Here is a 12,469-nt window from a genome sequence, read left to right as displayed (position 1 = left end):
ACAGAGAGAGGCATCACCACCTCTCCCACCTCCAGCTGAATCCCAAACATCAGCTGAGATGAAACGGGCTCAGACTTTAATAACAATTCCAGCCCATCTCAGCTAACTTCTTCTCTTTTCCCCAGAAGGATAGTTATTACTGCGGTTTTTTTCTTCTAAAATCCCTTTCCAGCTAAAGGGAAAGGGAACAAAGGACGTTGTTAGAATTAAAGCCTTATTTAAAATTACATTTTAAAGTTACATTTCAAATGCTTTGTTGCTTTTTTCCTTCTTTTTATCTTTAATAAAAGGCTACAAGAATTGTTAATGACGTGTTTGCCGTGGTATGAAGCAGACTGAGGTCTCTGTTTATAAAATCCCAAACCTAGTTTAACATTGTTTAATGTTGGACAGTGACTGGGTTATGTTAACATCTTTGGGCCCAATATTCCATCTCAACTAATACAGCAAGTTCTGCAGACAACAGCCACTACCCAGCCCTTATCACCGTCCATCCTGTGCACTGAATGAGTCAGGGTTTCCTGTGGAAAAAAGAGCTGGTCCTGCAATTAAGACAATCATAATGCACACAAACAAGGGGGCTGAATTAAAGTTTCACAGGCAGTCTCAGTGCTGGCATTTCCTACCTTCGGATTTTTTGACAGCGCAACCTGAGCGCTCTTGTAATGTAGGTGTCTTTAGGATGTCATTTCTGAAGTTTTTCCAGAAAACAAATTCCATCACATGGAAACATATTGACCCCCAGTTTGGGTCATCAGGGGGCTTCAGACCTTTAGGACCACAACATAGACCTTGCCCACTTAAGCTGTCAGCGTATCTGGTAGCAGCAGTAGGCTGAGTGCACAGATCAGGCACTAGAGGAGGATGAGCTACCCACATTGCCAGCGAGTTTCACAACTATTTGCTGACAGCAGAGGATGGCAGAGACTCAGGACTATTGGGTTCTGTTCCAGGTTCTGTAGGGCAGTGTGCTCAAGAGGTTATAGACCCTTCTGCCCCTGTCTCCCTTACACCCCTGAAGTCTGTCTCTATTCCCCTATCCTTCCCACCACCTGGCTCCTGCCCCTAACCAGCCTGAGGCAGACACCCAGTATGGAAAATTTCAGCTTGATGTTAAAGGTTGTTAAAATTATAAGCAACTGAAAACAGGGTCTTTTAGTTATGGCTATGATTCTCTCACAGGTATTTTTAGTAAAAGTCAATAAACAAAAATCCACTGAAGCCTGGGACCTCACCCTGACTTTTACTAAAATATCCTGCGGAGGGGGCAAACAGTGCTGCTGGGGCTTGCAGCTGCTTCTGTGGAAGGGACTGACTATGGCTGCTGCAGCCCCAGAGGGGCTGACCCAACCCCAGCGGCTGCTCTGGCAGGCCGGGGACCGCTGTTCTGGCTGCCCTTGGGAACAACTGACTGGCAGACAGCCCGCGGCATGGAACAGCTGACTGGCAGAAGCCCCTGGACCACGGGAACAACTGACCTGCGGCACCCTGGCTGGCCGCCGATCAGCCGTTCCTGGGGCTGGCAACTGCTCCAGCCCTGCCCCAGAAGAAATCACAGAGGTCCCAGAAAGTCATGGAATCTGTGACAGAATCGTAGCCTTGCTTATAATGAAGAGTGTCAGGCACCTTTTACTACAGGCATCGCTACCTGCACTGCTTATATAACAGACAATGAGGCAGCATAGTCCAACGACAAGGGCACTGGAGTGGGAATCAGGAGAGATGAATTCTGTTCCTGGTTCTGTCCCTCACAGGCTTCTGTTTTCCTCCTCCCTCTGTCTGTCTTGTCTGTTGAGACAGTAAGCTCTTTGGGGACAGTGACTGTCTCTTTCTGTGTGTCTGTACATCACCCAGCATGTTGGGACCTCTTGATGCTACTGTACTATATACTGATCTTCATCCATTTTTATCCTGTTCTTTTATAATGTCATTAATTAGACCACATGTTGTGTTTCTTCAGTTGTCATATTTAAATGGTATTCTCAGATTTAGATCAAAGTGCAGTTTAAATCCCGTGCCAGGCTCCATTGTTGTTCTCCATACCAGAGTCGTCATAATGATTTTTTGTTCTCTCTCATAAGAGAGTTTGTGAACTTGGGCCATATTTGAGAGTATCTTCCCATACTAGTTCTTTTCTTGTATGTCACCTGTTCCGTTTTTTTCTCATCAGGTGCATAGCAACTCCTTATTTGGTTGTTAACAGAGAGAGAGATACAAAGGCTCCAACATGCAAATATTTTCCAGCCATCATGGTTAGTATACGAAGTGAGCTCTAGCTCACGAAAGCTTATGCTCAAATAAATTTGTTAGTCTCTAAGGTGCCACAAGTACTCCTTTTCTTTTTGCAAATACAGACTAACACGGCTGCTACTCTGAAACGTAGCTCTGGTGTGGCTGGTATTTCAATACCTGTCATTTTTTGTTAATGTGGCAAATATCTTGGTCATGATTTTCAAAAGTGACTAGTGATTCTGGGTGCCTTGAGATTTGGGTGCTCAGGTTGAGACCCTTTAAAAGGGCTCAGAGTAGCAGCCGTGTTAGTCGGTATCCGCAAAAAGAACAGGAGGACTTGTGGCACCTTAGAGACTAACAAATTTATTAGAGCATCAGCTTTTGTGAGCTACAGCTCACTTCATCGGCTGCATTCAGTGCTGGAGTTCCAGAAACTGCTGAGCATCAACCCTCTGAAAATTGAGCCCCTTTAAGGTGTTTCAAGCTGAGTGCCCAAAATCACTAGTCAGTTTTGAAATTCTTGGTCATATTTGTGGTTATGTTTGCATTGCATATCCGTGGAAAGATGTATCCACCTGCATATAGCATTTGGGACTGTATTTAGAGTTTCCTCCACTGATTTTTGCCAGTTTCCTTAGTATCATGTACACTTGATGTTTTATAGCATATGATCACATGACATGCATTGATGAAGATGGGGAAACTAACACACAGAGAGGTGATGTGACTTGCCCAAGGTCGTGCAATGAACGAGCCAAGAACGGAATTGATCTCTCATCATGACTTCCTATCTAGTGCCCTCTCCACTGGACTGGCTGCCCTATGCTGCTTCCCTTGCAGGAAGGGGTCCAGAGCAAAACAAAATGATTTTGTAAAGGGCTAGTAAAGGGACACTGCAAAAATAACCTAATATAAAATAAAAATGTATTATTGATTATTTAACATTTTTATATAGTGCCTTCTATCATCAAAACACTTTAAAAACATTCACTGATGAATCCAGGTAAATATTATTATTTCCATTTTACAAATGGGGAAACAGAGGCACAGAGAGCCAACATGACTTGAACACACAAGTCTTCCTGTCTTTGTTGTTAGTGACATCCAAAATAATTACAGTTTAAAGTATTGTAAAATGCAGTATACGTTTCACCACTCGTGCGTTTTTTTAGGGGGTGATCTCACTCTGTTTGGACAGTGCAATGGCTCAGTTTCACTTTCTGATTTTCATAACTCCTGCCCTGCGATAGCAGCTGCGGTTGTGTTTGGGTTTGTAAAGCGTTAAAAAAAGAACTCAGAACAGTATCGAAAGGCCAGGCCCTCTCCTCAGCTGCTGTAAATCATCCGTGTTCCAGCACAGTCAGTGGAGTTACCCCAACTGACACCAGCTGCAGGGCTGGCTAGTTGGCAATGTCGCTTTCATAGCCTATTGAGTGGCAATGTCTGTGTTGTAGTAATATGCACACAGAATGTAGCTAGTGCCCCCTGGTGACAGGTGCAATTACAGCACTCAAACAGAAGGCCTGTTGGAGTACACTACCTGGAATCTTTCACAGGAAGTTGTGTTTACAGTCTGGTGTTTGAGCCTTTAGGGTTTGTTTTCAACCTTTTCTCTGCAACTACTGGAGCTAGAAACATGTTTATTCTTTTTAGAGGAAAGCTGAGATCCTTGTGGAGGACTCCAGGAGCTGGGGCTTTAAGAAAAATACCATAACCCTGGCACTAAAAGTGAGAGCTGCTCGCACCATATGTGGGTGCGCCAGGAGTTTGAAAGTATAAAGACTGGTGGAGTGTTAGTAGCAAATCTTAAACTCTGGGGGGTTCTTATACAAAAATAAAATCCCACATGTGCACAATGTACACTAATGCTTAACGATCCTCATTGCAGGCACAGACGGTTGTAAGCGGGTACCATAATTTCTTTACTCTAACTGACCTGTGCACAAACCAGTCATGCAGACTATAACTTTTAACACTATTAGCCTAAATATCTCAGTTTCTCAACCAGAGGGAAGTGAGGTCTTGGGCTCTGAGCACAGGGTCAGATGGTAGGAACTCCCAGATGTTACTACTTCTTTGTTTCACGGTAGCACCCAGAGGTCCTAGATGAGATCAGGGCCCTACCACAAGGCATTGTATGCTAAGTTCCCTGTAAACTGCGTGGCCATGCACTCATGCAGCAGCCTATTTAGTGCTGTGCAGGAGCTCAGGGAACCCTCCCTGGCCCGGACCTGCTGGGGGAGGGACGCCTATTCCATGGCCCCAGCCCTGGAGCTGCCGTGGTGGGGAGAGGCGCCCCTCCCCACCAGCCCAGGTGCTGCTGTGGGGAGAGAGAGCTGGGAGGAGTCCTCTCTCCCTGCTGTAGCCCCAGAGCACCCTCCCGCACCCCCAGCCGGAGCTCTCATCCCCTGGACTCCAATCCTCTTCCTGAGCCCCTCATACCCAGCCCCACCCCAGAGCCCGAACCTCAACCCTCTGCCCCAGCCCTGAGCCCCTCATCCCCGGCCCCAGCCCAGAGCCTGCATATCCAGCCATAGCCCTCACACCCCTGCTCTCCAGCCCTCTGCCCCAGCCCTGAGCACCCTCCCACACTCTGAACCCTTCGGCCCCACCCCATGAATTTTGTTATGTGCACCAATACGAAGGTAATGTGTCACACATCACCTCCATATTGATGCACATAACAAAATTAATTCTGCACACATGGGGGGGGAAATTAGAGGGAACACTGATTGCATGTACACATAGTAAGAGTATGGGTACCCGCATGGCCCCACAGTATGCCAACATTTTTATGGCTGACTTAGAACAACGCTTCCTCAGCTCTCGTCCCCTAACGCCCCTACTCTACTTGCGCTATATTGATGACATCTTCATCATCTGGACCCATGGAAAAGAAGCCCTTGAGGAATTCCACCATGATTTCAACAATTTCCATCCCACCATCAACCTCAGCCTGGACCAGTCATCACAAGAGATCCACTTCCTGGACACTACAGTGCTAATAAACGATGGTCACATAAACACCACCCTATACCAGAAACCTACTGACCGCTATCCTACCTACATGCCTCCAGCTTTCACCCTGACCACACCACACAATCCATTGTCTACAGCCAAGCTCTGCAATACAACCGCATTTGCTCCAACCCCACAGACAGAGACAAACACCTACAAGATCTCTATCAAGCATTCTTACAACTACAATACCCACCTGCGGAAGTGAAGAAACAGATTGATAGAGCCAGAAGAGTTCCCAGAAGTTACCTACTCAGGACAGGCCTAACAAAGAAAATAACAGAACGCCACTAGCGGTCACCTTCAGCCCCCAACTAAAACCCCTCCAACACATTATTAAGGATCTACAATCTATCCTGAAGGATGACCCAACACTCTCACAAATCTTGGGAGACAGGCCAGTCCTTGCCTACAGACAGCCCCCCAACCTGAAGCAAATACTCACCAGCAACTACATACCACACAACAGAACCACTAACCCAGGAACCTATCCTTGCAACAAGGCCCGTTGCCAACTGTGCCCACATATCTATTCAGGGGACACCATCATAGGGCCTAATCACGTCAGCCACACTATCAGAGGCTCGTTCACCTGCACATCTACCAATGTGATATATGCCATCATGTGCCAGCAATGCCCCTCTGCCATGTACATTGGTCAAACTGGACAATCTCTACGTAAAAGAATAAATGGACACAAATCAGATGTCAAGAATTATAACATTCATAAACCAGTCGGAGAACACTTCAATCTCTCTGGTCATGCGATTACAGACATGAAAGTTGCGATATTACAACAGAAAAACTTCAAAACCAGACTCCAGCGAGAAACTGTTGAATTGGAATTCATTTGAAAATTGGATACTATTAACTTAGGCTTGAATAGAGACTGGGAGTGGCTAAATCATTATGCAAGGTAACCTATTTCCCGACATTCTTGTGAAACCCTGGATTTGTGCTGGAGATGGCCCACCTTGATTATCATACACATTGTAAGGAGAGTGATCACTTTAGATAAGTTATTACCAGCAGGAGAGTGGGGTGGGAGGAGAGAAAACCTTTTGTAGTGGTAAACACCCATTTTTTCATGGTTTGTGTGTATAAAAAGATCTGTACTTTCCACAGTATGCATCCGATGAAGTGAGCTGTAGCTCATGAAAGCTTATGCTCAAATAAATTGGTTAGTCCCTAAGGTGCCAGAAGTCCTCCTTTTTGCGAATACAGACTAACACAGCTGTTACTCTGAAACCTGACGAAGTAAGAGATTGTCCCTGCCCTTAAGAGTTTATAATATAAATGAACAAAGGCAGTATTATCAACTCCATTTTATAAATGTATCAATCAGGCCCAGAGAGATTAACTGAGTTGCCCCCAAGGTCACACAGGGCATTTGTGTGAGTTGGGAATTGAACCCAGGTTTTCTGAGTCCAACTTAGTGTCTTAATTTCAGGACTATCCAGTTCTGACTCTAGCCCTCTGTAGCCCTGGGTGAGGGGCTTAACTTCTCTTACTCCCGTTTCCCATCTCGAAAATAGAAATAATACTTAAGTACATCATCTGGTTGGGCAATGCAGCACCTGCGAGCCAGACCCCTAGAACAAAGGACCCCAGTAAGTTACCACAGCAGAGATTTGAGCTGGGAGCATCCCCCTGGCTGAGTAAATAGAAACCATGCTGAGTTGGTCTGAGCCCAGGTCTTCCTCCCTTTGAGCAGGTAAGAGCTATAATGAGCTGATCTCTGGCAAGGATCGAGCTGGTGTCATCTAGAACTCAGCCTTTGCAGCTCTTGCAATTTTTTTGCCAAATGAAATTGAATTTGTTCATAAATTCAACCATGAGTTAGTCACACAGACGTGCACAATGTTGTGTGATGCCTCTAATACAACTGACCACAAGGGGTCTCACTGGTATCAGTAATTATTTTGCAGCCATATAGCTGGAAACCCAACCCCTCAGACAGAGGCAAACACCTACAAGATCTCTGTCAAGCTTTCTTACAACTACAATACCCACCTGCAGAAGTAAAGAAACAGATTGATAGAGCCAGAAGAGTTCCCAGAAGTTACCTACTACAGGACAGGCCTAACAAAGAAAATAACAGAACGCCACTAGCGGTCACCTTCAGCCCCCAACTAAAACCCCTCCAACGCATTATTAAGGATCTACAACCTATCCTAAAGGATGACCCAACACTCTCACAAGTCTTGGGAGACAGGCCAGTCCTTGCCTACAGACAGCCCCGCAACCTGAAGCAAATACTCACCAACAACCGCATACCACACAACAGAACCACTAACCCAGGAACTTATCCTTGCAACAAAGCCCGTTGCCAATTGTGCCCACATATCTATTCAGGGGACACCATCACAGGGCCTAATAACATCAGCCACACTATCAGAGGCTCGTTCACCTGCACATCCACCAATGTGATATATGCCATCATGTGCCAGCAATGCCCCTCTGCCATGTACATTGGTCAAACTGGACAGTCTCTACGTAAAAGAATAAATGGACACAAATCAGATGTCAAGAATTATAACATTCATAAACCAGTCGGAGAACACTTCAATCTCTCTGGTCACGCAATCACAGACATGAAGGTCACTATCTTAAAACAAAAAAACTTCAAATCCAGACTCCAACGAGAAACTGCTGAATTGGAATTCATTTGCAAATTGGATACTATTAATTTAGGCTTAAATAGAGACTGGGAGTGGCTAAGTCATTATGCAAGGTAGCCTGTTTCCTCTTGTTTTTTCCTACCCCCCCCCCCCCAGATGTTCTGGTTTAACTTGGATTTAAACTTGGAGAGTGGTCAGTTTAGATGAGCTATTACCAGCAGGAGAGTGAGTTTGTGTGTGTATGGGGGTGGGGGGGATGTGAGAAAACCTGGATTTGTGCAGGAAATAGCCCGACTTGATTATGTAAAGAGTTGTCACTTTGGATGGGCTATCACCAGCAGGAGAGTGAATTTGTGGGGGGGGGTGTGGAGGGTGAGAAAACCTGGATTTGTGCTGGAAATGGCCCACATGATGATCACTTTAGATAAGCTATTACCAGCAGGACAGTGGGGTGGGAGGAGGTATTGTTTCATATTCTCTGTGTATATATAAAGTCTGCTGCAGTTTCCACGGTATGCATCGGATGAAGTGAGCTGTAGCTCACGAAAGCTCATGCTCAAATAAATTGGTTAGTCTCTAAGGTGCCACAAGTACTCCTTTTCTTATAGCTGGAAAAGACATCTCTCTAATGTGAGGGGCTGCCTGCTGTAGCTTCTCAGGACAGGGAGCGGTGCTGTTTTTCATAGAATTACTTGGCCACACAAACTTTGCTTTTCTATTGTGGTAAGCTCCTTAGCTCACAATCAGAGCAAGCCTGGGTAGCTCGGAGGGGGGGCGAGGTGTCTATCCGGTACTGCTCTGAAGGCAGGCGTTTGTGGGGAATTAAATACCAATGTCATTGAAGATTCCTGCACTTTTGTATTTCAGGAGATAAAAATAACACCTGGGTTTTTAGGAGAGGGGTGTGGGGGTTGATTTCATTGTACAGACCAGGTTTTAAAGGTTTCCTGCTAAAAGGCCCAGGTAATGGCTCGGTCAGAGAACTGTGGCAGTACATTTGCTGGTGAAGGGACCTTTCATGTAAAGAATAATGCTTGTGCTTCTATAGCGCCTTCAATCCTAAGATCGCACCATGCTTTACAAGCGTTACGGGCTTGTCTACACACAGGTGGTGTTCCACGCTGTATTGTATGTTTACAGGGCTCAGCTACACTGGTATAAGCACCTTTATACCCCGTGTAACCGCATCCACGCTAGGGGGTTGTACCATTTGAACTATATCCGCTTCAGACCCCATCGACTCAAAGGGGGGGCGCAAAAACTGGGTGTAGACCAGCCTGAAGTAAACCTCACCGCTGCAGAAGCAGTTTAAGGAGGCACTGCTGCACTGTGGGAAACCCACTCAGAGTTTCTGCTCCCCCTCCATTGTCCCTGGTCCCCGCACTGTGCAGGGGATACCTCCCCTGAGAGCAGCCGGGCCCAAGGGGCATCCTCCCCACCCCCGCCCCATAGCTTTGAGGAAAGCAACTGAGGGAGGAGCCAGCCAGGGATTGACATGGGCAGAGCTGTGGCAGTTTCAGGAGGGACTGTGGGACACTGATGATGTCATTGGGCCGCTTCCTAAAGTTTTCAATAGACATTCGCTGCCCTGTGCTGATTGGCTGGTTGCGCCTACCTCCTCACAGTCTCTTCGCCCCAGTCTCACTCCAGTCCATACCTACCTCTCATACCCTCCTCCCTGGCCCTTGTTCCCTCCCTCCCTTCGATGTCCCCTCTCCCTTCCCTTGGCTGTGGCTACACTTGAGCGTAGGATGTCATTTCCAGCTCCAGGAAACAAACCTGCTCTAGCGCTGATCAAGCTGGAGTGCTAAAAATAGAAGTAGCAGCAGCATGGACGGTGGCACAGGCTAGCCACCCCGAGTACAGTCCCATCCACAGGCCTCAGCACCTACTCAGGGCAGCTAGCTACTTGTGCTGCCGTGGCGACACACTGTTTTTAGCACCTTTGTGAGCTTGATTAGAGTTAGTGTGGGTGTCTGGAAATCGCACCTCCAGCTCCAGTGTAGACAGGTTTTGTCTTTTTGTTTAGCTAATCCCCTCTTCCCTAGCCCCCACCCAAAGGCTTGCAATAACCCACACAAATAAAGCTGTGGCCCTACCATGCCCTTTGCAAATCATCCCTCTGCTCACCCGGCCTGTAGGTTCTACTCCTTTCTCTCACCCTGCCTCTGTCTGGTCTTACATATATTGTATCTCTTCAGAGCAGGGACTGGCTCTTGCTATATCTGCGGGCCGTGCCTCACTAAATAGGGCCCCTTTCTCAGCTAGCCTCTAGGCACTGCCATGATAAAGTAAATAATAATAACCATCTCCTGTTTGGTAGTTTAGTCAGTATCATCCCCATTTTACAGGTGGGAAAACTGAGGCCCATCAAGGGTACGTTACATGGCCAACACCCCACACTGAATCTGAGGTAAAGCCAGAGATAGCACCCACAAGTCCTCCTCTCCTGTTCTAACTTTGCCACCTCTTTCGTTTTAGGCTCTGCTTTCAGTAAGATAACTGCACACAGAGCCAGGCTGGAAAATGACCATGTGCAAAAGGAACTAATTGCACATGATGGAGATGTACTCTGCCAAATCCCCCATTACATAAGGAAAAGACCTGCTTCAGGCTTTATAGTTCAGACGAATTATTACTGACTGTCTGGATCACAAAAGGCAACTAATGCATTGCTTTGGCCAACGGAGCAAACCGAACGCACTGCCAGAGCCCCAATTGCCAGAGTGATGATAAGCAAAGAAATGGACCTTGAAAACTCTCCCCTTTTCTCCACAGATCAAACTGTGGGATGAATTAAAAGTAATCTGCAAAGAGCTTGAAAAAAAATGGCGTAGGACATTTTTGGCTTCTGTATGGTAGATAAAAGGAGGCTGCATGGGGGGGGGTAGAGGGGACGTGTCTGCTTTATTTTTATCTTAGAAATATCAGGGATATCTGACATTCCCATGTTTTGCTGGGAGATCTGCTGGCATTCTCAGAAGGTCTTAAATATTGGGATCCCTCATATCTTAACTGAAAGGACGGTAGTGTCGAGTCTTTTAATGAAGACATCCTTTCTCACCGGTGCTGCTTAGGCATTGGGGTTAAAGTGCCACTTACGAAACAAAACAAAACAAAAATAAGAGTTTGGCAAAGTACAAAAATTCCCTCTCCTCACTGTTGCTCGGCTTTCACTCTCTTGTCTCTCATTTTGATACAATTTCAGGAGTTTTCTAGGCTAGATAGACTGAAGTCTTCCGATGAAGTGAGCTGTAGCTCATGAAAGCTTATGCTCAAATAAATTGGTTAGTCTCTAAGGTGCCACAAGTACTCCTTTTCTTTTTGCGGATACAGACTAACACGGCTGCTACTCTGAGACCTGAAGTCTTCCAGGTTCCTTAAGTCCTGCATTTCTAATGGAAGAAAGCAAACAGAAAAATACAACTTATTTTTTTAAACAAACCCCTTTCAGACCATTCTAAAAAAACCAAAGAAGGGCACAAGCTCAGTTTGTTTTTCTTTGGAGGCTGCCTTGAAGGGCGGGAGAGTATCTAGTAGCATGAGCAACAGATCAAGAGCCAGAACTCCTGGGTGCTCTTCTCAGTTCTGTGTGGTCAATTGCCATGTGGCCTTGGGAAAGACCCTTAACCTCTCAGTACCACTACTTCTCCATCGGTAAAATAATAGCTGCTGCTGTTAGGATTTTTCCTCAGGTTTTTGCCTAAAGGGGGTGATTACAGGGAACATAACATGCTTAATGGTTGGGCTGGGGTCACTTTAATGTTACCATATTTTATGAACTTGTGTGTATTGTTTTACATTTTCTATCTGCCCCAAAAGACAGTGTGATGGGTGCATAGGACAAAGTGCAAAATATATACAAGAAAGAAATATTTGTCTGCCTCCTGGGGATGATTTGAGGATTAATGGATGTTTGCAAGGCACTGAGATCCTCAAGTGAAAGGTGGTCTCCAGGGCAAGAGCATTATTAAATAATCAGGATGGGTATGAATCAACATCCCGATGAGTCGAAAGAATAGTAAATATGGCAGGCGACCAGCTTGGCTTAATGGTGAAATCTTAGCGGATCTTAAACATAAAAAAGAAGCTTACAAGAAGTGGAAGGTTGGACATATGACCAGGGAAGAGTATAAAAATATTGCTCGGGCATGTAGGAATGTTATCAGGAGGGCCAAATCGCACCTGGAGCTGCAGCTAGCCAGAGATGTCAAGAGTAACAAGAAGGGTTTCTTCAGGTATGTTGGCAACAAGAAGAAAGCCAAGGAATGTGTGGGCCCCTTACTGAATGAGGGAGGCAAACTAGTGACAGAGGATGTGGAAAAAGCTAATGTACTCAATGCTTTTTTTGCCTCTGTTTTCACTAACAAGGTCAGCTCCCAGACTGCTACGCTGGGCATCACAAAATGGGGAAGAGATGGCCAGCCCTCTGTGGAGATAGAGGTGGTTAGGGACTATTTAGAAAAGCTGGACGTGCACAAGTCCATGGGGCCGGACGAGTTGCATCCGAGAGTGCTGAAGGAATTGGCGGCTGTGATTGCAGAGCCATTGGCCATTATCTTTGAAAACTCGTGGCGAACCGGGGAAGTCCCGGATGA

The sequence above is a fragment of the Caretta caretta genome, chromosome 1 (genome assembly GCF_965140235.1).
Source record: "Caretta caretta isolate rCarCar2 chromosome 1, rCarCar1.hap1, whole genome shotgun sequence".
NCBI lineage: Eukaryota > Metazoa > Chordata > Testudines > Cheloniidae > Caretta > Caretta caretta.
The sequence above is the reverse complement of the archived record's forward strand: the minus strand, read 5'-3'. Positions refer to the sequence as shown.